General features: G+C 42.7%; 1 protein-coding gene and 1 pseudogene across 4 annotated transcripts in view; one reads left to right on the forward strand and one right to left on the reverse strand.

Moving 5' to 3' along the window:
* Nucleotides 1–26,948, reverse strand: part of LOC129157012 (zinc finger protein 234-like) — a 58,246-nt gene that overhangs the window by 26,173 nt on the left and 5,125 nt on the right. The gene's annotated exons all lie outside the window — the stretch shown is intronic.
* On the forward strand, nucleotides 14,009–16,913 carry LOC139062030 (piggyBac transposable element-derived protein 4-like; annotated as a pseudogene).

The following is a 26,948-nucleotide window of genomic DNA, read 5'->3' on the forward strand; positions in this document are numbered from 1 at the left end:
AGCAAATTATTCCACCAATACTGGTAGATATGGTGGATGATCAGGGACGGCCGGAACTCGATGAGGCGGGTAATATAAGAAGGATGTTACAACAGCAGCCACAACCCGCCCCTAGGCTGCTAACAACGCTAGAGGATTATTCACAAGATGAGTTAAATCACATGAATGGGAAGCTGAAACAGCGCCCAGGCGAACCAACTGACTCCTGGCTTAATCGCCTTATGGAGGATGGCGCGTGTGATATAGCCATAGATGCCGGTGATGCCATGAGATTTTCAGGATTAAGTACTGATGCACAGATAAATGCTGAATACCGGGCTACAGTCCGGGCATTGCCAGCTGATGAAGATTTCAATGTGGGGGATGCATATGCTCTGGCATGTCATGTAATCTATCCTACCACGGCGGACTGGTCTGAGATTAAAGGGCAATGGCAGACAGTGAGAGATGCCATTCAGCGGCTCACCAGACTCACTATTAGAGAGCAAGTGGCTCGAAACGGGGGAGCTGGAGTGGTGGACTGTAACATCTCTAAGGCAACTAGAGATCACCTCATCAGACATGCCCCACCACATTATAAACCCATGGTGACCAGCTTGTTGTTTGGCGCGGCAGACCAGACTTTTGCCGCGATAAAAGATCGTCTTGGCGAACTCACCACGCTGGGTGATTGGTCTGAGACGAGGAGAGAGGGAGCTAGAACTGAAAATAAACCCAGGATTGATCCACATTCAAGGGGTCGTAAAGGGGGGGCAATGGGCCCCTCTAGAACAGATCTGTGGAGGGCACTGCGACAAGCGGGAGTGCCGTTTGAGGAGATTGATGGATTGCCCACTAATGCATTGATGGAGAAATGCAGCCAAATGGGACTGAAGGTCCATTGTCAGTTCAGACATTGTCCTGAAAAGGACGACAGGATGTCTGTGTCAGAATTGGTTGGAATGTTGCAGAATGTGATCAGGGAGGTGGCGTCGAAGCCTGCTGAACCTTCCGCCCCTCCCAAGGAATCTTCAGAGGAGGAGAGTTCAGATGAGTGTTATCAGGTGGCGGCAGTGAAGCGTAGAAAGGAAAAACAGCACCGAAGGGAACATGATGATGAATAGGATGAAGGTCAAGCTCGGGTTGTTGCCAGTGCCTCAGGATGGTCAATAAATGATATCAGACCACATGTGGAATTACAGATTTATTGGAAAAAATCAGTACAGACAGTAATGGCATTGGTTGACACTGGGGCGGAGGCCTCGGTAATTCATGGCAATCCTGATAAAATAAAGGGAAACATTGTACCTTTGACTGGACTTGGGGGGCAGATGTTAGTAGGAAAGGGAGTAACTTTACCCTTAAAAATAGGAAATCAACCTATTAGAAATTACAGTGTAGTAGTGGCTCCTGCAAAGGAATGGATTATTGGAATGGATATATTGGCCGGAATGACTCTTCATCTGAAACATGGTCGATTTTGTTTTGGTATAAACAGAATCCACACCATTTTGGTAGGCAAGGTCAAAATGACACCTTTTCCCATTCCTGCAGCAACACAGGTGGTATCACAAAAACAATACCGGTTGCCTGGGGGTCAGAAAGAAATTACGGACACTATTAAAGAATATCTGGAGGCAGGAGTTTTGAAAACATGCACCACACGGTGGAATAATCCCTTATGGCCAGTGAAGAAATCAGATGGTTCATGGAGAATGACTGTGGATTATAGAGCGCTGAATAAACATACTCCTCCTTTAACGTCTGCGGTTCCGGATGTTATCACGATTGTGGAAAGGGTGCAGCATCACTCTGGTACATGGTATGCGGTGATAGATTTGGCCAATGCTTTCTTTACCATACCTATCCCTGAGGACAAGATGGAACAGTTTGCCTTTACATGGGAAGGAAGACAGTACACCTTCACCAGATTACCACAAGGGTATTTGCATTCACCCACAATCTGTCATAGGATAGTGGCTGAAAATCTGTCGACTTTAAAGATCCCATCAGGCATATTGCTATCACACTACATTGATGACATCATGATTCAGGGAAACACTAAAGAAGAGGTTGAGCAATTGCTCCCACTTCTGATAACACATATGAAGAATCATGGATGGGAGATAAATCCAGAGAAAGTGCAGGGATCTGCACAGTCAGTGAAGTTCTTGGGAATTATCTGGAATAGAGGGGAAAGAGAAATAACAACTAAAGCTAAAGAGAAAATAGCACGGTTCCCAATACCACAGAATAAGACAGATGCTCAGCGGTATATTGGGTTGTTTGGGTTCTGGAGACACCACATACCTCATTTAGGACAGATCTTGCAGCCTCTGTACAGATGCACTCGGAAGAAGGAGCAGTTTGAATGGGGGCCTGATCAACAACAGTCATTTGAACTAGCTAAAGAGGCCATCCAACAAGCTGTTTCTTTGGGGAAGATGTTGTCAGGACCAGTGGAGTTACAGGTTTCTGCAGTAAATGATTATGCTAACTGGAGTTTGTGGCAAAAACAAGATAGGTGCAGAAAACCTTTGGGTTTTTGGTCTAGGAAATTGCCTGATGCAGGACAGAGATATACTCCATTTGAAAAACAGTTGTTGGCATGTTATTGGGCTTTGTTGGAAACAGAAGCCCAAACTGTGGGGCATGAAGTAATGATGAGAACACATATACCCATTCTAACTTGGGTCATGAGCAATCCTACAACTCACCGCATAGGGGTAGCTCAAGAGGCTAGCATCATAAAATGGAAGTGGTATGTTTCTGAGAGGATGAAACCAGGAGAAAAAGGAGTATCAATGCTCCACGAGCAAGTGGCAGACGTTCCAGAAATGGATGAAGTGCCTTTTGAGGTAAAACCAATCCAGGATTCTCCTGTGAAACTGGGGGTAAGATGGAGCGAACTCACCCCAGAGCAGCAGGAGCGAGCCTGGTTCACTGATGGTTCCTGTCAATATGTGGCAGGAACCAGGAAATGGAAGGCTGGGGCATTTAACCCTGGTACACAACAAGTTATGGAACTCACAGGGACAGGAAAGAGTAGTCAATGGGCGGAGTTGAAAGCAGTACACATGGTAATAATGGCGGCTGGGGTGCAGGGAGTAAGTATTTATACTGACTCCTGGTCAGTAGCCCAAGGAATGTTTACTTGGATGCCAACTTGGCATGCTACACAATGGAAGATACATTCAAAAGAGGTTTGGGGAGCTGACCTATGGAAGGACATTTGGGAGAAATGCCAAAATATTCCTGTGTCAGTATTACATGTGGATGCTCATACTAATAACAATGATCCTGAATCCCTGCATAATCAGACTGTAGATAAGATAGTGAAAATTCAGGCTGTAAGACAATCAAGTCCTGGATTAGCCAAATGGGCTCACGTTACTGCTGGACATTGGGGTGTGCAGGGAACATTGAAATGGGCGAGGGACAGAGGAATAGATCTCATCATTGATGATATTAAAACTGCCATAGAAGATTGTGAACCTTGTCAACATCAGAAAAAGAGAATCCCTCGACATATACAGGGACAGATACATCGAGGTAAACAAGCGGGACAGTGTTGGCAGATTGATTTCATTGGACCATTGCCAAAAAGTAAAAACTGTAAGTATGCATGCACAGCCGTGGATACGGTGTCAGGGGTACTGGTGGTGCATCCGTGTCATAACGCCAATCAGGAGGCTACATTGAAATGTCTGTCATTAATAGAGACCTATTATGGACTACCTTTGCAGGTTCAGACTGATAATGGTACCCATTTCACTGGAAATAAGATCAAAGAATGGGCAGAGAACAACGCGGTAGAATGGATCTATCATGTAGCATATCACCCGAAAGCTAGTGGACTCATTGAGAGAATGAATGGGTTACTGAAAGAGAAACTAAGGAAACTATCGGTTACTAATTCTTTGGACAAATGGAGAGAAAATCTGACTAGGGCAGTACATCAGTTAAATAACAGACCCGTGGGGGATGGAGTTACTCCACTGATGCTAATGGTTGCCAGGGCAGGAAGGGAAACAACTTCTACTGACCCTCCTATACGAATGTGGAAACTAACTTCTGAGGCAGAACTCCCTGTTAGAGCAACTGCGGGCTCTGTGGGATTAGATCTTAAAATCTTGGAAAGCATCACTTTAGTAACCAATAAAGTGACAGTGGTAAAAACAGGATTGGGAATTCAATGTCCACCAGGAACTTATGCTCATGTGTGTCCAAGAAGTGGTTTAGCTTTGAGGGGTCTAACCATTTTAGCTGGGGTAATAGACTCAGACTATCAAGGGGAAATAGGTGTGGTGTGTCAGCATACAGGTAAAGAACCGTTGGTACTGGAAAAAAGGAGACAAGATAGCTCAGTTAGTAATCAAACGGTGTGTAATGTCCAAAGTTGAAGAGATTACTAAACCTACCACTATCACTCAGAGGGGTGAAACTGGGTTTGGATCATCAGACTTTACTGCGGGGGCAAAAGTGTGGGTGGAGCAGCTCAATGGTCCTCCCAGAGCTGGAGAGATTATTGCACAGGGAAAAGATGCTGTGGTAAGTGTATTGTTCCCCGGAGAGGAAAAATGGATTAATATTCCGATAAACAAATGTTACAGGAGAGAAAATTAATGCTTGTCATTCTATCTGCAGTTTTGTATGTATCCCATAGGCGGGTGTCTGAGTGACGGTGGTTGACTGGGTCCCCTTCCCCTACAAAAGGATTGAACCCTTGTCGAGGCGATGGATGGGCTCCGCGGACCTGGTGGTGTCGGATGTTTGGTCATCGTCCTCCATGTCCTCGCTGTCATCGCACTGAGGGCACATTTCTGTTGGGGGCTCACGGAAGGACAAGTGTTGGAAGAAGGGGTCATGGGCCATCTGGAATTGGTTAGCAGTATGTCCAACCGCACTCAAGGCACATTCACATGCAGAGCAAATGACGCTTGCTACTTGGGAAACCTAACATCTACCGGTAAGATGTACCGGTGCAGAGGATGTCTTAAAATCCGAGGAAGGGTGATCAGCCCGGGGGTGTTGGTTCAAGGATCAACAGTAACCTTTAATTCTGCAGCGCGCATCTGTGCATACCATCAGGGGAATGGTACTTGCATACAAAATGGCACAAATTGGAGTATGAAGGTTGATCGCGATTTCCGGATCAGGAATGGAACTGTAATCACAGGAGGATACGCCTATTTGTACATATTCTGGGTGCTGCCCGACACAGCTAGAGCTACGCAGACAGCTGTAGCTCCCCTGGTTCACACTTGTCAACAAATGGGACAAATAAGGGTAGCCGAATATGTGCGATGGACTGTGAAATTCCCTCCTATTCCGCCTTGTAACAGGAGGAGGCGAGCATGGTATGACACCGTGCTAGGAGGAACTGGAACTTTGTATGGTCTGGCTAACACAGCAGACAATGAGGTGACACGAACTATGCTGTCCAACACTGGAGAATACACCGCACAAGCTGTCACCAAGACTGCAAGATGGATGCCTTCGACTGTATCTAGTCAGTTAGAAGGAAGTGATGTGTGGAAAAGTGTATTTAAATGGAATCTAAAGCTTTGGAATGAAACTTATGATGCATTGCATAATTTGTCACACATAGGTAATTGGACAGTCTGTTCCTTGCAGACTATTCATGCTGAGACACAGAGAAATAGGTTTCAAATACAGGTAATGAGTAATAACTATCATGCATGGCGAACATTATGGAACATCAGTAGTTCATTATGGCTACAGCTACATGCAGAAATGACGATTTGTAATAAATCTATGTGTACTGGATACTGGGATCAGTATAATATGACATCAGTAATGACTGTGTGTAGATATCAGATACTGCCGGTGATAACCACTAAAGGGTTTTGGTATCTCCATGTTAGTGGAGAGTGGTGGGATGTTAAAACAAATCGAACATATGAAGTAAAACACTGTGATGAGACTGATAAGGGTTTAGCCTGCCCATTGGTAAAAGGACATAGCAATCCATGTTTCACTGATTCAAGGGTCGTACTCTGTGATTGGACGGTCACACCCCCAGAGGAACAGTTTTGGCAGGTGGGTCCTAACACCTTATGCGTGGCTACAATGACCAATTCCCCACAGGTACCTTCAGTTCCCTTTTCAGGTTGTCTCAAGGGTATACATATGTGGGAATGGAATAACGTGACCTATTGGTTGAGTAATTACACTGTATCTAGTCGGCTGACTAAGATACAATGGGAGGTTTTACACTCCCCTTGGACACTCTCACTGGAACAATTCAAATGCGCATTGGATGGTTCCACTGAAGTGGCAAAATTGATTGACTCTCATAGGTCCAACCTTTCCAGGCTCATGGTGTCTACTCTTGTGGCACAAGGGGAAATAAAACATGTTGCTACATTGATTGAACAGGCTTCCGCTCATCATTGGTGGGATATATTTACAGGCATGTCGAGTACCGCTAATAAAGTGCTAATTCCACCTATGATTGCAGCATTAATTATAATCAGCATTCTAACATTGTGTAATCTTATTATTTGTTGGTATGTTATTCGATTAAGAAGAGAAATAAATTGGGTAATAATGCAAAGACTACGATGAAAATTAAAGTGGAACTACAAGGTATGTTATAAATGACGTTGGTTTTGATGGGGAAATGGTGATGGATCCATGATGTTACATAAATTAGATGAAAAGTTCAAGAGTGGAATGTAATAAAAATGAACTTGTCATCTGTTGTATAATTGCTTTATACAAGTTATTGATCACTACTGTTTGTCAATCACACTTATCATGAGGATATAATCAAGGATAATCATGGTAGAGCCGAACATAATGTGATCATGAGGATGTAATCAAGGTAATCCTGGTGGAGGTGTGCAGCTTTGCACGCACATCAGGGAATGTATAAGGAGCAGAGCAGAGCTCAGAGCTGTTAGAGCTGCTTGTTGGATTCTACCTGACGAGGTTCATGGATTACATGTGTTCAGTTCTTCACCTATCATGGATTACGTTTTCTAACTGGGGTGTTCAGCTCTCCACCCATAAGCAACGGTAAGAGAAATGTTTCGTTCATGATTGATAACTTGTATGAATGCCGGTTGAATAAAGCCTTGTTGTTCATCTGATATTCAAGTTGTGTTTCATTGTTTCTGGCGTCGACTTGACAACGATCCTGATTAAATAAATATAAAGTGTAAAAAGAGACTTTGAGTCTTTTAAGGTAATTAAAATAAAATAAAACATTTTATTTTAGAACAAGGTCTCGCGTGAGTTGTTCAGAGCATCTCTGGTTGCTTATCAGGATGCTGTGAGGGCTGCCAGAACGGCCTATTTTGCAGACATCATTGAAACAAACTCCAATAATCCTAAGATTCTCTACAAAACACTAAACTCTGTTCTGGTGTATCAGGAGCCTACCTCTATGTCTCCTACAGCTGCTGGAAACTCTGAAGCTTTTCACAGATTCTTTGTTGATAAAGTGTCAGGCATTAGAGCAGCTATTTCTGGTAACTCTGTTGACCCTGTTCCAGTTCCTCCATCACCACCCACCCTGAGCTCCCTCAATACTGTTTCATACTCTGAGCTGAATAAGCTTGTTGCGAGGCAGAAGCCATCTGGCTCTCCACTTGACGTTCTGCCGCCTCGTCTCTGGAAGGCTGCCTTTCCGTACCTTGGCCCTTCACTTGGTCAGATTATCAATGGGAGCCTCAGCACAGGTGTGGTCCCAGCTGCTTTGAAAGCAGCAGTTATTCGGCCGACCCTGAAGAAACCTGGTGCTGATGTCTCTGTGATCGAAAATTACAGGCCTATCTCTACCCTGCCTTTTACATCAAAACTGCTTGAGAAAGTCGTTTATCAGCAGCTGGTCTCACATTTAGCTGACTCTGATCTGTTTGAGGTTTTCCAATCAGGGTTCAGGTCTGCCCATAGCACGGAGTCGGCTCTACTGAGGGTCCTAAATGACATCTATCTATCACTAGATCAGGGTACATCTGTGGTGCTTCTGTTGTTAGACCTGACAGCAACCTTCAACACAGTTGACCACACGATTCTACTGGATCGCTTGGAACGATGGGTTGGGATCAAAGGGTCAGCTCTGGATTGGTTTAGATCGTATCTCCACAACAGGACATTCTGTGTTAAACTGGGTGATGTTTTTTCTTCTTGGGAGGGGCTCCGCTGGGGGGTCCCGCAGGGATCGATCCTTGGTCCTCTTTTCTTTGCCATTTATCTGCTACCTCTGGGGTCAATCTTTCATAAACATGGCCTATCATTCCATCTCTATGCTGACGATTGCCAGATTTACTCTCCATTGTGTCAGGAGAAAGGTCGCACTATCCAGTCCTTTGTGCCCTGTGTTAACGAGGTGAAGTATTGGCTAATGGCCAACGTTCTGCATCTGAATGAGGGAAAGATAGAGCTCATTGTTTTTCACCCCAACAGCAGGAATGTGGATCGTTACATTGATCTTGGGCCTCTTTCTCCATACTCAAAACCAGTTGTGACCAGTTTGGGGGTGAAAATTGATGCTGGACTTAAATTTGATGCTCACATCAACTCTGTGATCCGGTCCAGTTTCTTTCACCTGAGACGCCTTGCAAAAATCAAGCCCATGCTGTCAAGAGCCCACTTGGAGCGGGTACTCCATGCATTTGTAATTTCTAGGCTTGATTACTGCAGCTCTCTATATGCAGGGTTGTGTCGCCTTCAGGTTGTGCAGAACAGCGCAGCCAGGTTCCTGACTGGGACCAGGAAACGGGACCACATCAGTCCGGTTCTGGCCTCCCTGCACTGGCTTCCGGTTTGCTATCGTTCACACTTCAGACTCCTCGTCTTTGTTTTTAATTTCCTCAAGGGTGGTGCTCCCCCCTATCTAGCCACACTCCTGAACAGACATTCCCCATCACGCTCTCTGCGCTCCTCTGACCAAGGCCTGCTCGTTGTCCCTCGTTCTAGGTGTCGTACTCGCGGGGACTGGGCTTTCTCAGTCCTAGCACCGTCACTCTGGAACCAGTTGCCACCCTCAGTTAGGCTGTCCCCATCTCTGCCAGTCTTCAAGAGTCGCCTAAATACCCACCTCCTCCGCTTGGTGTTTCCTGAACATGTTTGAATTTGGCCCTCATTTATGATGACTTTATCTCACAGTTCTCATTAGTTCACTTTTTCCTTTGTTTTACACATTTGTCTTCTATTAGAATGTTTCACCTTTTTTGTAATTTGTAATCCGTAATTTGAATTGCTTTTATTTTCTGATTTATTCACTTTATTTAACTTTGTACTGTACCATGTTCAGCGCCTTGGGCTTCCTGACAGGGTTGCGGAAGGCGCTTTATAAATAAAGCTTTGATTGATTGATTGAGTAGCCTTGGCACTGATGCATTCCTCATGGCTCTAAGGAGGTTCATTGCCAGAAGAGAAACACCTGCTGAACTGTGGTCAGATCAAGGAACCAACTTCAGAGGAGAAAGAGAACTTAAAGAGGCTTTCTCAAACATGGCTGATGACCTGTGGCAACACTTTGCCAAGCAACAGATAAAATTTCATTTTAATCCCCCAGGATCCCCTCACTTTGGCGGTGTGTGGGAAAGAGAAATATGCTCTGTGAAATCAGCCCTGCAAGTTTGTGTGAGCTCTCAACCTATCCACGAAGAAGTCCTTCTCACTGTCCTTCTGGAGGTGGAATCCATCCTAAACTCTAAACCATTAGGGTATGTTTCCACAGATATCACCGATGTAGACCCAGTAACTCCCAATAGTCTCCTGATGGGGCGGCCTGATGCCTCAAGTAGTCTACCCGGAGTCAGAGAGCCTCAGCCGTAGACGCTGGCGACACTCCCAGATCCTGGCCGACCAGTTCTGGGTTAGGTTCATCAAAGAGTACCTTGCTAACTTGCAGGCAAGACTAAAATGGCAATCTTTTTCTCCTGAGCTCCTGAAGGAGACAGATGTCATGTTGGTGGACCCACAGTTGCCACGAGCATTATGGCCTTTGGATATGTCGTTAAGACCCACCATAGTGATAATGGCTGCATAAGGTCTGCAGATGTGGCCATCAAAGGACATGTGTACACCAGACCGATTGCTAGAATGGTAGTTCTTCGATCGCTGCCTTCAGGAGAAGACCAACCAACAACAAAACAGGCCCAAAATAATAACATGTTTGATATAGCAAATGCGTTAACACATTTGGGGGCGGCTGTATAAAAGGTTCAGAATTTCATATATTACCTCTGTTTGTTCAAATGTGTTGGTTTTATTTTGGTGGGAATTCAGGAAGTGACATGCTTTTATTTCGAAGAGCCTTTCACAGTGAGCTCACTTCCAGCGCTAGATTTTTCCCTTTTTTCTTTCCTTTTTTACCTGCGAGCATCTGAGACGAGTGTTCATTCTCCTGCAAGTCATGTTGATGTTGACATTATTATGTAAATGCAAGAAAACTGTAGTCAATGCTATCAACGATGATCATCAACCAAGATTAAAGATTTGGAGCTACAGCAAAGGATGCATCTAGCCTCTTCCTGTATTCAAACAGATACACCATATTGATAGCCATCTCACCTGGAAAGAGCTAGCTTTAATCAAAATCTCCTTTACAATGATCAAATCCACAAGTGCCAGTCAAAAGACAGGCTGCAGCATTTTGAACTAGCTGCAGCCTAGCAATGCATCCATGATCAACACCCAAGTAAAGACTATTGCAGTAGTCTAAACAAAATCAGGGGTGGACTTTTAGAGTGCCAATGGCGCAAAATTTTCTCGTCGGGCGGTAAATACTTGACGACTTACTACCCGGGTGGCGCCCAAGCCTTGTTTGTCATTTACACACCAGCTTTCACCTACATCATGGCCGTGCCCTGTAAGAAGCCGCCGTTTTCCTTTCGCACACGTGAACCTGCACACCTCTAGTCACGTACTGCACTTGTACGTGCACAATACAAGTGCGGTTTGTGCACGTACTGCACGCCTCTAGTCACGTGAACTATAAGGTCACTATAAAAGACAGAGTGGAACCACGCTAGAAACACACAAGCACGCAGGAAGATGGCGCCAACACAGGGATGGGATTTCTTGATGAAACCTCCGGCAAAACGCTTAAAACTGGTGAGGAGAAGCGAGAGAGTTCGAAACGGTATGAAGCAGAAAAGCGTGTGCGTAGGTGGAATGATTCTTGGCAGTTTAAAGAAGACGGGAGGCGCAGAGGATGGCTTGAGTACAGCACAGCGGAGGAGGTGATGTACTGCGTTGTATGCCGTAAGTATGAGACAAGAAAATCGAGTTTTGTTGAGGGAACAAATTCAAACTTGAAAACGTTAAAGACCACGAAAAAACTGCTCTTGCAAATGCAGCAACGGTGGGAAAGTCGCCAGTTGCAAAGGCCCTCGTGGCAATGACAAAAGCACAGCAAGATAAACTGGAAAAGTTGTTTCGTACGGCTCACGCCATTGCAAAGAAAGGAAGGCCATAAACAAGACGTCACTTGGATGTAGCGTTGTCACGGAGTGAAAATTTAACTTCACGGTTATTGTGACCAAAATTATCACGGTTTTCTGTATTATTGCGGTATTTTTATAAACGTGTTACATTTTCAGACAACTACATAAACCCTGTATATCAGGAAAATATTTTCCTCAGTTTGTGTCTAAATTTTGCCTAAAATGTGTTATTTTGTAATTATGTTGTTTGTTTACATCTTTCCCCTTTAGTCTTTAAAATACCAATTAGCCCATAACTTCTTATGTTTTTGTCTGTTTGATGTCATCATTTTAAAAGTATTAGATCAGATGATACTCAGTATTCAAGTAGCCTTCTAATCAGACACTTTTTTTTTTACACTTAATTATATATATAATATCAGGAAAATATTGTCCTCGGTTTGTGTCCTTCCAGTGAGCTTTGCAGATTTGGGAAAATGTCATCAAGCAGTAATCACTGTTAAATTCATAATTAATCTCGGAGAGAGACCAACTCTTATCTGCCCCTGGGAGCCCAGTATTGCATAGCGTCATTTCAACATGGGCGTGTCCGCGACACGGTTTATATGCAGTTAGCGGCACTGCGGCTGCTTTATATAGCGACTCGTTGCATTCTCCCTCACCCCAAATCCTCAGATCACGCATTTTAGCTAAAAGGCTAACGTTAACTTGCCTTGCGTTGACTGTAGAGTTGTGGGTGATGGTCATGCAGATGTGTCATGAGATTTGAAGCATTGCTGCCTTTCGCAGACACTTTTTCTGCACGTGCTGCAAACAGGATAGCCGTCATCTATCAACTGTCCCTCAGCATTCTTCAACTATCCATAAAATGCCCGTACTTCCCACTTTGTCTTCTTTGAGGTATAATAAATGTCCTTAGCGCTGCCATCTCCTCTTTTGGCCATTATTTCAGCTTTAGCTTCAAGAAAGTTTTGGTTGTAAACAACAAAGTGCGCATGTGAAGCCGGCAACTTCAGAAGATGATATGGTGGCTGGTAAGGGTCACCGCGCCTACACCGCAGCCACGGTAATCCACAGAGATAATTTATTTTTTAAAAAACAAGACGGTTATTATTTTTGTCAACTTTTTTACCGGGGTTTACCGCTACACCGGTTATCGTGACAACCCTACTTGGATGTGCGAATAAGTATTATTTGCTTAACAAATTATCAAAATACTGGGTTTGTTCTGTTTAACAATGTGTTTTTGACCATTTCATTGTTTGATGGAGAGAAAAAAAAACCAGAAAACCCCTGTAAGTCATCTATGATTAAAAAAAAAATTTCTGTTTAACTGCCATCTTCTGTTTCTTGTTTTTTTTTAAAGATATTTATTAAAAGATGTCCTTTAAAAAAACGTTCCTTTAATTATTTTCACCTTTTCTTCATTATTCCTTTTTTTTCCCCACCTTTTCTTATTCCATTTTTATTTTAATTTTTTTACTGCCATCTTTCCAATGTCAGAGATATGTGCATTAGCACAGTTAACCCTTACCTCACATTAGAGCATTTTTTTGTGCTGACACGTGTATTTTTGTGAATAACTTTGGCTATGTTAATGCAATTTATCTAATTTTTATGGAGGATGTGTATTTTGGAAGGAATTACAAAAAAAAGTTTGAAAAAATATTCAACCTACTTTATTAAAACGTGGAAATCATTTTGTACAGTTAAGCACATTGAAGCATTTTTTTGTGCCATTGACTTTCATGTAAATCATATATTTTTAATTAGCATAAATATTGGCATAATTTAAAAAAATTATGATTGTGCCCGTGTTTACAGTCTCATCACAAATGTAAGAAGCAGTTTTTACTGTTTTTCACTACATGGCATACTTTCTCCATATATAGCAGGGCAATGGCTGACCCAGCATTTAAACTGAATGATTTAGCTGTATTTCTTTACCTCTGACTGCCCATTATAATACATATTTTGCAAAAAAATGGTTTGTGTGTTATTTAGAGATGCCATACAATAGTTTGCATGTGTGTGTTCTGAATTTTTGGTAATTGTGCTTTTTCAGTGTTCTTTCAAAAAATAAGCCTGACTGAATGTACAAAATTAGCTTATTCTGCAAAATAGCATTTTGACATGTGTTCCTTTGTGTGTGATTGTGCAGGCATGCGTGTATGTAGGTATCAAAGCACTTTACAGATCTTCAAAGGACAGATCTGTGATCATTATCTGGAGTGGTTGAGCAGGTGTGGGCCATGGGAGTGTAGGGGGGGGGGGCACAGGTTCTCACACTCTGTTGACTTCATGAATATTCATCAAAGGCATGCTATATATCAAAAATCAAAGGATTTTCTGCTAAATTTCAGATACTCATTCACAATTTTACTTTTGCAAAATGTTATTTCAATAAGTACAAAGCATTTGCATGGATGAAAGCTAAGATGAAGGCTGAAAAACTTCAAAGGCATACATTTGTTTTTCAAAACAAATTCCTGCAGAATCGAATTTTGTTTACATTCAGTAGGGGCAGCTTACACAGGTGCACCAATTGACTAAAAGTACATATATGAGACTCAGATCAGGATTCATTTCTTTGAACCGCAACCATGAGAAGAAGATTCAATGTGAATGAAGCCCTGGAGGTGTTTCAGCAGCTTGAGGAAGAGGGAGAGTCAGCCTCATCCTCATCCACGGATGACAGCTCTTGTTCGGATGAAGAGGCTGAAGATCAGGCCTTTACCCCAGGGCCTGATTCAGGGGAAGAAATGGAAGAAGGTTCAGATGAGGAGGTGGTTGCTGCAGAGGAGAGATGGGACCATCCTTTGTGGCAATCAAAGAGCGGGATCGCCTGGTCCCCGACACCCGACACCAGGATCCCCTTTCGGGCTCCAGACGTCCGCCATTGTGGGATCACCCGCCTCGCTGTCGGCTACATCCAAACTATTGAGGACAGCTTCGATTTTTTTTTAACTACAACAATCCTAGATGTAATAATAAAATACACCAATATAGAGGGAAGAAGAAAATATGACGATTGGACAGACGTTGACCGCGTGGAACTCCGGGCATTGTTTGGGTTGCTCATCCTCGCTGGTGTGCACCGTTCCCGTGGGGAATCATCTGCCAGCCTCTGGGGGGAGGAAACGGGGAGGCCGATATTCAGAGCCACGATGAGTTTGGGAAGGTTCCACATGCTGACTGCAACATTGCGCTTTGATGACCGCTTGACCAGGGCAGCCCGCCGGTTGGTGCAGCAGGACAAGCTCGCTCCCCTGCGGGAAGTGTGGGACCTCTGGGCGGCCCGGCTCCCTCTCGCCTACAACCCCGGTGAAGATGTCTGCGTTGATGAACAGCTCGTCGGATTCAGAGGTCGCTGCAACTTCAAGCAGTACATGCCCTCAAAACCGGCAAAATATGGCATCAAGCTGTGGGTGGTGTGCGATGTGGCCACTTCTTATGCCTGGGGGATTATTCCCTATCTGGGCAAGACGACTCGAGACGCCCCGGCAGAAAGGGGGCAAGGGAAGCGGGTGGTGCTGGAACTCACGGAGGGTCTGAGCGGCCGCACTGTCACCACGGACAATTTTTTCACCTCGCTGGTTCTTGGAGAGGAGCTGCTAAAAAAAAAATCTGTCTTGTGGGAACAGTTAGGCGCAACAAGCCAGAGTTGCCCCCACAGCTGCTCCAGATGAAAAGCAGAGCGGTTCTGTCCTCCCTGTTCGGCTTCACCTCCACCGCCACCGCGGTGAGCTACATTCCAAAGCGCCGGCGGAACGTTCTGCTCCTCAGCACCAAACACCATCAGGTTCAGATCCAGGAGGGACCGCAGCAGAAGCCGACCGTAATCATCGATTACAACCGCTGCAAAGGGGCAGTTGACAACTTGGACAAGGTAATTTATTTATTTTATTTTGTTTTATTATAATTCACCAACCTAATTGCATATGTAATTTATTTATTCATTTATTTTTATTCCAGCTCGTTGCAACATACAGCTGCCGCCGCAAGACCAGACGTTGGCCCATGTCGCTCTTCTGCAACATGTTAGATGTGAGCGCCTACAATGCCCTGGTCCTGTGGCTGTCTGTGGAACCGGCCTGGAACCAACAGAAGAGGAGCATCCGTCGAAGGCTGTTCTTGCAGGAGCTTGGGACCTCCATGGTGAGACCAGCCCAGGCGAGGCGCACTCACTTGCCGCGGCCCAGCAGCGCTGCAGCTCTGTTGGAGGTGCAGCAGCAAGTGGAGCCAGGTCCAGCCCAGGAGCAGACAAAGAAAAGATGCCACCTTTGCAGAGGGAAGAGGAGCGTGCATGCACGCTTTTGCCATGCATGTGGACAGGCTGTGTGCAAGGAGCACTCAACAGTTGTGTGCTCAGCCTGCAGCTGTTAGCTCACTCCCCTCTGTGTTTCTCTCTTTCTCTCTCTCTCTCTCTCTCTCTCACACACACACACACACACACACACACACACACACACACACACACACACACTTTTTCTTTGTTCGTGTGCTTTAATAAAGTGTTCAACTGGTCATCTTTGTAAGTGCATTTTTTTGTGCTCTAATGACTTTAACGTGAGTATTTTAGAAAATATGACATTACACAAAAACTACAAAGTGAGCAAAAAATATTTTTATGCCTATTTGTGACACTCCAAGGCTGTGACAACTTACCCACAAAAAAGGTCATCTGGACATAACACACAAAAAATGATTTGATTTTTTCATTTTTTGTACAGTTTTCAAACTTCGGGTTTTGCTAATAAACCTAGCAATAAAGGGGTTAAATCTGAGAAACACACACATATTTTATTATATTTTGTTAGGGCTGAAGCCAAGGATGAAATTCATGTAAAAAAATTGGGACTTATGAAATATTATATAATATTTCTATGGGAAGCTTTCTAAGTGCATTTTTTTGTGCTCTAATGACTTTAACGTGAGTATTTTAGAAAATGTGACATTACACAAAAACTACAAAGTGAGCAAAAAATATTTTTATGCCTATTTGTGACACTCCAAGGCTGTGACAACTTACCCACAAAAAAGGTAATCTGGACATAACACACAAAAAATGATTTGATTTTTTCATTTTTTGTACAGTTTTCAAACTTTGGGTTTTGCTAATAAACCTAGCAATGAAGGGGTGAAATCTGAGAAACACACACATATTTTATTATATTTTGTTAGGGCTGAAGCCAAGGATGAAATTCATGTAAAAAAATTGGGACTTATGAAATATTATATAATATTTCTATGGGAAGCTTTCTAAGTGCATTTTTTTGTGCTCTAATGACTTTAACGTTAGAAAATTTAAACGTTGGGTAAGGGTTAAAGGGCATGGAGACAGGCGAAATGTACCGAACCAGAAAGCAGGCCAAAACATTCATTGGGTATATAGCCCAGGCAGAGAAGGAGAGAGTGCAAGAAGAATTTGCAGCTGGAGTTTCTTTCTCTGATTTCAGATGGCTGTGCTGACAGTGCTGTCATTGAAGAAGAGATCATCTATGGCCGACAAGGAGTTAAAGGACAAATCAGTGTCAAGTTCCTGGGTATTGAGGCAGTCACAAAAGCTAATGCTGAAAACATCACGTCTGCCATAACAGCCGGTGGGTGTAAAGGTCTTGGTGTGGAGGAAGGCACCTGGAAGAAGAAACTTGTCGCTGTGTCAACAGACGGGGCTGCAGTCATGCTTGGAGGAAAAGAGTGGCGTGGTGACAAGACTGACAGCAGACCTGCCCCATGTGCTGCCCATTCACTGAATGCCCCATAGACTTGAGCTGAGTTTTAAGGATGCTGCCTCGAAGAATCCATTTCACAAGAAGCTGGATGCTCTCCTTACTGGACTCTACACATTCTACCACTACAGTCCTCTCAACCGGGCGAACGTAAAGGCCTCGTTCGAATCCCTGGGAAAGAAACCCATGATGCCCACCAGAGCTACAGGCACCCGCTGGGTATCACACTTGTTGACGGCCTTGGACCATTTCTTGCGAGGGTACTCTGCCATTGTTCAACATCTGGAACAGGTATATCCTTATGTGCACTGTTCAAATGGCATTATTTTAAAAATGATTTCTCAACAATGCTCGCACTGAAAACTAAATGTCAGTTTAAATGCACTTGATAAAGTAGATCAAATCTAAAAAAAAAGAGCAGCAAGCAAAGACTGTATTTTATTAAATGTGCACATTAAAGCTTGCAATCTGCTCTATTTATGCAAATATAAAATAAATAATGTCTTCATGTTGCTGTTTTTCAAATACAGTCCCCAGATTCCACCAGAGTACGAAGCGACCAGCAGGCCAAGGCCCGGAACTACTATCGTGCTGCAACATCTCTGGACGTGATAAAGTATGCATGGTTCTTGTTTGATTTCCTGGCTCATCTTTCCAACCTGTCATGCAAGATGCAGAAGACCAACGTGATGATGGCTGCATTGCATGAAGCCCTACAGTCAACAAAGACTGCGCTGCTGACTTACAAGAGAAAGTAAGCCTTCATTTTAAAATAAAACATCTTTGGCCTTACAGTTTGGCATCTGTTAACTGTTTATTATTAACTTTGTGAACATTTATATAATCATTTTGTAACAAATATAAATGTCAGCAGTCTGTGTGTTGAACTTCAACAGCACTGATGGAGTCTCCATCAACAGTATCTGAAATAGAAAATGTTAAAAAGTAGTATTCTAAACATATTAATAGTTAGAATTTATAGCAGTCTATATTGTGTTAAACTAACCAATATTTTTTACTTTCTCTTTGTAGGCCTGGTCCCATGCTACAGTTGTTCGGGAACAAGATGACCTTTGAGGGAAGGGAACTCTCAGGTGACGGTCGATCATTCCAGCCATCACACCCGAATCTCATTGATGACCTGGTGGCCAATATGGAGAACCGATTTGGGCATGTGAAAGGAGAGGTACTTCATGCCACAAACATTGCAGATTTTGGGTTCTGGCCTGACAAAGTAAACATGACAGGTTGGTTTTTTGTTTCAATTTATGAACGGCCTCATTTTACTTTGATATGGTGATTTCATCACAGCACATTTTTTTGAAATGAAGAGGTAATGCTAGGACACCCCTTGGTTTTTAAAGAGTAAGGTTTTTTGATAATTAAATTTTTGTTATTTATTTTTGTTTTTTTCAGACTTGGAGATGCAGCCGTTGACATCCTGGTTGGGCACTTCAAGCCTGTCCTGGAAGATGCGGGTGTGCAGGTTGGCAAAGTTGCCGACGAGTGGACAATAGGGATGAGCGAGTACACCACTATCTGTATCTGTATCTGTACAACCAGCTAAATTATCTGTATCTGTACTCGGAATGGGCGTGGCATAACCCGGAAGTGGGCATGGTTTAACCGGAAGTGGGTGTGGTTTACATCAATATATTATTTTAAGTCTGAAATTGATATGGAATGATCAGAAGTTGATATGTGTATTGTTTATTTGAAAACTATTTACAGAGCAGCCTCAGAATCGAGATTAAATATTTTTGATCACAATAGTAAAGAAACTATTACAGAACAAGTGTTTCAATAAAATCAGCACATTAATATTTATGTGCATGAATTAATGCATCTGAACTCATGCAGTAGGAACTAGGAAATATGAAATGCTAGAAACAGACACAACTTTATGTATATTTTTTTATTTTAATTTAATTAAACTGATTTTTTTCCTTAACGTTCTTGGCATTTTGCCACACAAAGTTAAACAAAACAATGTTGATTGAGGTGTGTGTGTCTGAGAGAGATAGAGCGGGTGAGAGGGAGAGAGAGGGAGTAAAAAAATAAATAACCTGACCGGAGGTAGAGACACAGCACGTCAGCTCTGTCTTGTCAAATGCACCATGTAAGTTACGAAAAAAGTAACTTTAAAAATTCAACCGAAAAAGAGGCGAGCTGAAGAAAACCTAGGGAAAACTGAAGAAACGTGAGCAACAGTGAAACAATCACAGCGAGATCCGTTACTGTCTGTGTGTGTGTGTGTGTGTGCGTGGATGAGCCGGACGGACTGCGCTCCCGGCCGGCTAGAGAGTTTTGTGTGTAGGGAGGGGCGGGCACTCTATGTGACTGGCCAATCACAGAGCATGAAGAGAGTCAGTTACCCAATGAGGATTTTCCTTCCTTCAGCACGGTTACAGATATTTACGAGGTTTACTCGTTTCATGCTAGTATTCCGTCAAAAATGCTTTATCCGTACGGGATACTCGTCTGAAACGAGTATCTGGCTCATCCCTAGTGGACAATACTCCGATCCAAGGTGTATCAGCAGCCTGACTGGTTGGAGTTCATCAAGAAGTTGACATGGTGCGAACTGAAGGTACTTTGACGAGTGCCCCAACGTTCTTCAGCTTGTGGACCTGCTACTGACCCTGCCTGCATCAACAGCTGAATGTGAAAGAGGTTTCAACCACAAGAAAATGATTAAGAGTGACTGGCGGTCCTGCCTGTCAGGGAAGAGTGTGGGCAAGCTCATGTCTGTGCCGTTACTGTGGGCAGACACTAAAAACTTTGACCCGAAGCCAGCCATAAATATATGGTTTCATGATGTCAAACGGTGAAGGCGTCTTGATTTCATGGATGGAAAGACTTCCACTGCTGCTGAGATGGATGACGCAGAGCCAGAGGAGGACTTCATGTGCGTGGGTCAGGGCCGCTTGCTCTCCATGATGATCAAGAAATGAGGACGAGCTTGAAAAGAACTTTGAGGTGGAGTAACACTAGTCCACCACTAGCCAAATGTTCAGCCTGCATCACAATGGTGCCAGAAACTGACACAGTGCTGGTAGAAAGGTTTATGTTTGTGAATGTGTACAAAATAAAGGTTTATTACATTTTAAATGGTTCAGTTGTTATTTTGACTCGTTTTGGCAGCTGACCTGCGGGGCCGGTAAATTTTCAGAGTTACCGGCCGGGCTGGCCGGTTGGTTTTGAAGTTGATCAGTGCGTTTACATGCAGCCAGTAACCCTTTTAAAACCCGAATATTCACAATAACCCAGTTCCGCAGGTCCTTGTAAACACCGCCAAAAAACCCGGATATGCTCATAACCGGGTTTTTAAAAACCCGGTTACTACACCTGGGGTAACCCTTTTCTAACCCGAATGCTTGGTCGTGTAAACGCATATCGGGATATCCCCATCAAAGCGTGTGTTCTGCGCATGCTCTGTTCGCAAGGAATCTTGGTCTTCTGAGTAGCAAGACGTCTTGTATGCGCCAGAACACCGGAAGTAAACAACAAGTTGGGAGCAAAATGGCGAGTCGCGGCACAGCACCACACTTTTGGAGTGACGAAGAAACTAAAGCACAAACAAACGCGGTCGCTATCTCTTCCGAACTGGGAAACATGTTGTTTTCACGGATACCGGAACAAGAAGAACTGGAAATGAGGCATATTGCGTCTGGACGTAGTCCATACGTCTTGACGCTACCCCAACGTCCGCATTTAAATCGGGTTATGCAAGTTAGGGGTAACTCTTTCTATTTATGCTTGTAAACGGGTTATTCTGATCAACTCAGAAACCCGAATACCGACCTTAACCCGATCATAACCCGGATATTGGCTGCATGTAAACGTAGTCCATGTCCACCCCTGAAAATGCATTAAATGCATGAGTAAGCTTCTCAAAACTATTCCTCATCAAAACAGACTCATAAAGATTCTTTAGGTGAAAAAAGCATACTTGAACCACATTATTGACTTGAACATCAAATTTAAGCTGAGAATCAACTTTAACAACCAAATTAGACACAACAACCTTTGCATCATATGAGACTGAGTAAGTACAGGAGCACCACTTGGTGCAAACACAATCAACTCAGTCTTAGACTCATTAATCTGGAGAAAATTACAACCCATCCACAATCATTAACCTCACAAAGACAACTCTGAGCTAAATCCTTAGCTTTAACAGGAGCATAGACCTGACAGTCATCAGCATTAAGATGAAAGTCAAGTTCATATTTCCTTAAGATGGCCCCATGAAGGAGCAAATATAAATTGAAAAGCAGAGGACCAAGTACAGAGCCCTGTGGGACCCTACATTTCAGGGGAGCATCACTTGAGCAGAAGCTACCAATCTTATCAGTAACATACCTATTGAGGGTCTGCCTTCATGAGAAAATTACTATGCAGTAATTTCTCCAAAAGACTGTGCCAAAAACGCCCTGGAGCGTGAATAAAAAAGGCATATTAAAAATCAGCGCCAGCAACAACTTCATTTCCCATGATTCCCTGCAGCCGGAAGCAACGTGATGACGTCACCAAAGCGATGTCGAACACCGGACCCACGGTCCGTCCGCTGAAAGCTATAAGACCGAGGGAGAACGAAACTTAACTCGTCTTTTGTTCCAGCTTCAGCTGGTGTTTGAAGAGGCACTCGTTTTCCAGCTCCGGACTCAGGCACGAGGCCTGACGGCTGAAAAGCAACGGAACCACCATCTGGTTCGTTTGAACTCCGAGGGACGCTTTGGGGTCGATAAACAAGAGTTTTTTTCTCTCCTCTGTCTCCTTTTTCTTCCGTTCTCTCTCTAATACGTTCAAAAGAATAAGCAGTCAACCGCGTGATTGCTTTCAAAGTAAAATATGGTCTCTCATCCGTACCAAATACGCCATCGGATCATCTTAAGTGTAAGCCATTTTGTTTTTGTCATTGTTTAATATCTTAAGTAGTTTTATGCTGTGTCCAGGCTGACAAACTATTAGATATTTCATTTATGATTGATCTTTTGTTTTGTTTATTGATCTTTGTGAAGCGGTTTTGAAGTTGTTTAAGTTACTGTGCATGGAAACTTACCACATCACTGTTGAAAGTTAAGTTTTACAGTGATTGAACTGCTTTGGAAGTTTAAAGTGAAAGTTGCCCACGCACACACACACACACATATTCTGGTTTTCCGTGTTTGGGGACACACACACACGCACACACACACATTCTGGTTTTCAGTGTTTGGGAGGACACACATCCCACATACACGGTCGGGTCCTTGCTCCCTCAGACAAAGGGACCAGCCATTTTGTTTCAACTACCTCCATTTTGTTACACCACCTATCAGATTAGTATTTCACATTATCGTTCCATTGTTTAATTACTTGTTATTCATTTGATAAAATAAGTTGGTGGATATTGATTGGCTAAACACTTTAGAAGGAGCTGAAGTGAATATATTAGTTAATAAAGGTCATTGCCAATTAAACATTTGTCTCAAGTGAATTTGTTTGGTTGATATAAAATTAACTGCAGCTCGTTACGGATTTTACTAACTTCAGATAAATTGATAAGAGGTTTTGGATTCATTTTCCCTTGTTAAAAAGGGTGGTGCCCCAAGGCATATCTCCGGATATCCTAATTAAGTAATAAAATCGGTAAATATTTCCATATTTACGAATTTTATTGAAGAATCCAAAAGGTAAGTAAAAGCTTACAAATTCTTCATTGACTAATATTCACAACATACCTGTCAGACAGGTAGGAACTCATCCAGAAGAGCGCTGAACCAAAGAGAACAACAAACTTCTCCAGTCGATTGAGAAGTATAACATGATCAAGAGTATCAAAAGCAGAGGTCAGATCAAAGAGTAATAAAAAGACTGTCACCCACATCAGTATATTTGTAAATATCATTGAACACTCTCACAAGAACGGTTTCAGTACTATGCTTTGTTCTAAAAGCTGACTGAAAAACTTCTAAAATTTATTATCTAAATGGTCTGACAATCGCTTAAAAATGACTTTCTCAAGAACCTTAGAAAGAAATAGCAGCGTAGAAATAGGTAAATGATTGGATAATACTAGGGATGCACTGATGGATCGGCATTTGATCGTAATCGACCGATAGCGCCCCTAGCGGTTTTGATCGGAGTTTTCAAAATAGATCAAAGCAGACCGATCAGCGTAGGGTTGTCACGGTAACCAGTGTAGCGTTAAACCCCGGTAAAAAAAAAAGTTGACAATAATAATAACCGTCTTGTTTTTAAAAAAAACTATATTATCTTGGGGGTTTACCGTGGCTGCAGTGTAGGCGCGGTGACCCTTACCAGCCACCGTATCATCTGCTGAAGTTGTGCGCTTCGTTGTTTACAACCAAAACTTTCTTGAAGCTAAAGCTGAAATAATGGCCAAAGGAGGAGACGGCAGCGCTCAGGAGGACATTTATTATCCCTCAAATAAGACAAAGTCGGAATTACGGGCATATTTTAGATATCTGAATAATGCCGAGGGAGTTTATAGAAGACGGCGATCCTGTTTGCAGCACATGCAGAAAAAGGGTCTGTGAAAGGCAGCAACGCTTCAAATCTCATGACACATCTGCGTGACCATCACCCACAACTCTACAGTCAACGCAAGGCAAGCTAACGTTAGCGTTTTAGCTAAAATGTGTGATCCGAGGATTTGGGTTGAGGGAGAATGCAACGAGTCGCTTTATGAAGCAGCCGCAGCGCCTGCTACCTGCATATAAACCGTGTCACGGACACCGCCATGTTGAAATGACGCTATGCATTACGGGGCTCCCAGCGGCAGATAAGAGTTGGTCTCTCTCCGAGAATAATTATGAATTTAACAATGATTACTGCCTGATGACATTTTCCCACATCTGCAAAGCTCACTGGAAGGACACAAACCGAGGACAATATTTTCCTGATGTAGGGTTTATTACTCAAGTAAGGGTAAAAAAGTATCTGATTAGAAGGCTACTTGAGTACTGAGTATCATCTGAACTAATATTTTTAGAATGATGACATCAAACAGACAAAAAATAAGAAGTTATAGGCAAATATTGGTATTTTAAAGACTAAAGGGGAAAAATGTAAACAAATAAACAACATAATTACAAAATAACACATTTTAGACAAAATGTAGACACAAACTGAGGACAATATTTCCTGACATACAGGGTTTATTTAATTGTGTAAAAATGTAGCACGTTTTTAAAAAAATACCGCGATAGTACCGAAAACCGTGGTAATTTTGGTCGCAATAACCGTGAGGTTAAAATTTCACACCGTGACAACCTTAATACAGACCATTTTAGATTAGGTTACATTTCCTTTATTCCCAGATTAGGTAGTTTGTAGCACTCATTATAATGTTGTAGAAAATTTCTGGCCAATCCACGTGATCGGTATCGGTGATCAGCATTCTTTGATATCGGTATCGGTATCGGCAGCAAAAAACCTGGTCGGTGCATCCCTAGATAATACCGAGACATCAAGACTGGGTTTCTTATGAAGGGGTTTGATTACAGATCTTTTCAGACTCTTTGGAACTTCTCCACACTGCAGACTAGAGTTGATTACATTTTGAAGCATATTTGAAATAGCTGGCCAAACATTCTTAACAATAGAGGATGGAATGATGTCGAGTGCAGAGCTGGATGGTTTCATCCTTCCAACAATTTCATCCAACATATCTGGGGATACAGAGTCAAAAGAATTCAAAGTAGTTGAATCAAAACAGAAATCTTCATTAATAAAACTAAATTGCTGGGGAATTTGAGCTTGAATAGTTTCAGTTTTGCCTATAAATTATGTCAGAAACCTCTCAGCAGTAATCGAAGAGACTTTAAGTCCATCTGCACACGAAGGATTTAAAATCTCATCCACGGTAAAAAATAGTACTCTTAGCTTATGCTCATTAGTAGGGATGTTCCATTCTGATATTGATATCAGAAATAGGTCCGATTTCTACCAAAAAACCTGTAACGGATTATATCGGACTGCATCTAAAATGTCCGATATAAGCAGTCCGTTCCGTGTAAATTCCGTTCCAGGTATTCTATCCAGCAGCGCTCAGATCCAGCACGCAAAGCCCGCATCACATTATCAGAACGTGCCTGCTAGGGAAATAGCAAGGAACCAGAGACATGTCGGCTGTGTGGCAGTATTTTTCATTGAAGCACGAAAAAGACAGTGTTGCTCAGTGCAACACTTGTCATGGAGAAGTTTCCCGTTGTGGGACAGACCCAGGGAAATTTAATACATCGAACCTCATTGCGCATTTGAAGCATCACACAAAGCTGCATGAGGATTTTCACAAGACCACGGAGGCGAAGAAACAATTCCCTGGCTTTAAACAACAAACGCTGCCTGAAACCTTTGCAAAGCATGAGAAATTCCAGAGATAGCAAAAAGACATTAACCCTAACAGAGAAGACATGCCAGTTTATTGTGCTCAATGACCAGCCCGTCGGTGGTGAGTATTGTCAGGTTTAGATGCTTAACTGAACACCTTGAGCCTCGCTACGTTATGCCCAGCCGCCACTACATTGTCAACAAGGCCATACCCCAGATTCATAAACAAGTTAAAACGTGTATTGCTACACATCTGGATAAAGCAAGTGCTGTTAGCTTCACTTACTTTTGGACACAGAACTTGTAGCAGTTAATAATCAATGAACAGTATTGTGTTTTTGTTAGTTGTGTCCTCCTACCAGTAAAAATAACTGAAGTGACCTTGAATTAGTATTTTGCACTTTAAAAACATATGTTTTTGTTTATTTATTGACTTAAAATATTTTCAGGGTCTTTTAATTTATTATTCTTTGATTCATTTGTTATACAATATTATCAAAGTTCACATTTATGCAGCCAATGGTTAATAAATAATTGCTCTGTTTTTTTTTTTCACAATGTCTGGCTTTTCTTTGTTCAAAGGCAGATCAGGCAGTTTTGCTTGTTTTAGCACTCCCTGGTGTCCGTTTTTAATTCTCTCAACAGTGAAGTGAAACTTTTCTCCTCGCTGTCCATTTGTCTTTTTAACACCTTAATCTAACAGCTGAAGTGTCTCCCAGCCTTTCTTTGTGACTACAGGAGTGACTGATTATTAAATTAAATTAAATAATGAAACAAATTAGCTGTATTCATGATCTAAAACATACAAGAAAACTGCTGGAATCAGACAGCAGTGACAACAGGTATGTCAGCTCAATTTTTTCCCAAGTCCAGACAGAGCGGCCCGCCAGGCTGCAAGTTGCAAATACGGTATTGTGGCTATAGAGGGCTATAGGGTCTCAGTGATGTTTCATTAACCCTGTAAAGGGTCATTTTAGCACATACTGGCTCAAGAAAATGATTTAAAAATACGCAAAAGTTGCTAAGTATTCCTGTAAGGAATGTAACTTGATCAATCCTTTCATACGAAATAGGTAAAAGTATGTATGATTCGGGCTGATATCGTATCGAATTGATATCGGTATCGGCCGATACTGAAGGCTGCAATATCGGTAAAGCACTGGAAGTGAAAGAGTTGTATCAGGACATCCCTACTCATTAGAGCTAATAATATCAGATAAAAAAAAGTGGATTTTGCCTTTTATACAGCCATTTGATAGGAACACCATGCAGACCTCATGACTCAGCCAGAGTTTCGGCAGGTTCGGAACCGCTGGAGGAGATAATGCAGAGAAGGATTCTCCAGAAAATCAAGAAAATTATGGACAACCCTGAGCATTCTCTTCACAAGACTGTCCGACAACAGAAGAGTGTCTTCAGTCAGAGGCTTCTTCAGTTTGGCTGCAACAATGACCGCTACTGGAGATCCTTC

This window comes from Nothobranchius furzeri, chromosome 12 (assembly GCF_043380555.1).
Source record: "Nothobranchius furzeri strain GRZ-AD chromosome 12, NfurGRZ-RIMD1, whole genome shotgun sequence".
NCBI classification, from domain to species: domain Eukaryota; kingdom Metazoa; phylum Chordata; class Actinopteri; order Cyprinodontiformes; family Nothobranchiidae; genus Nothobranchius; species Nothobranchius furzeri.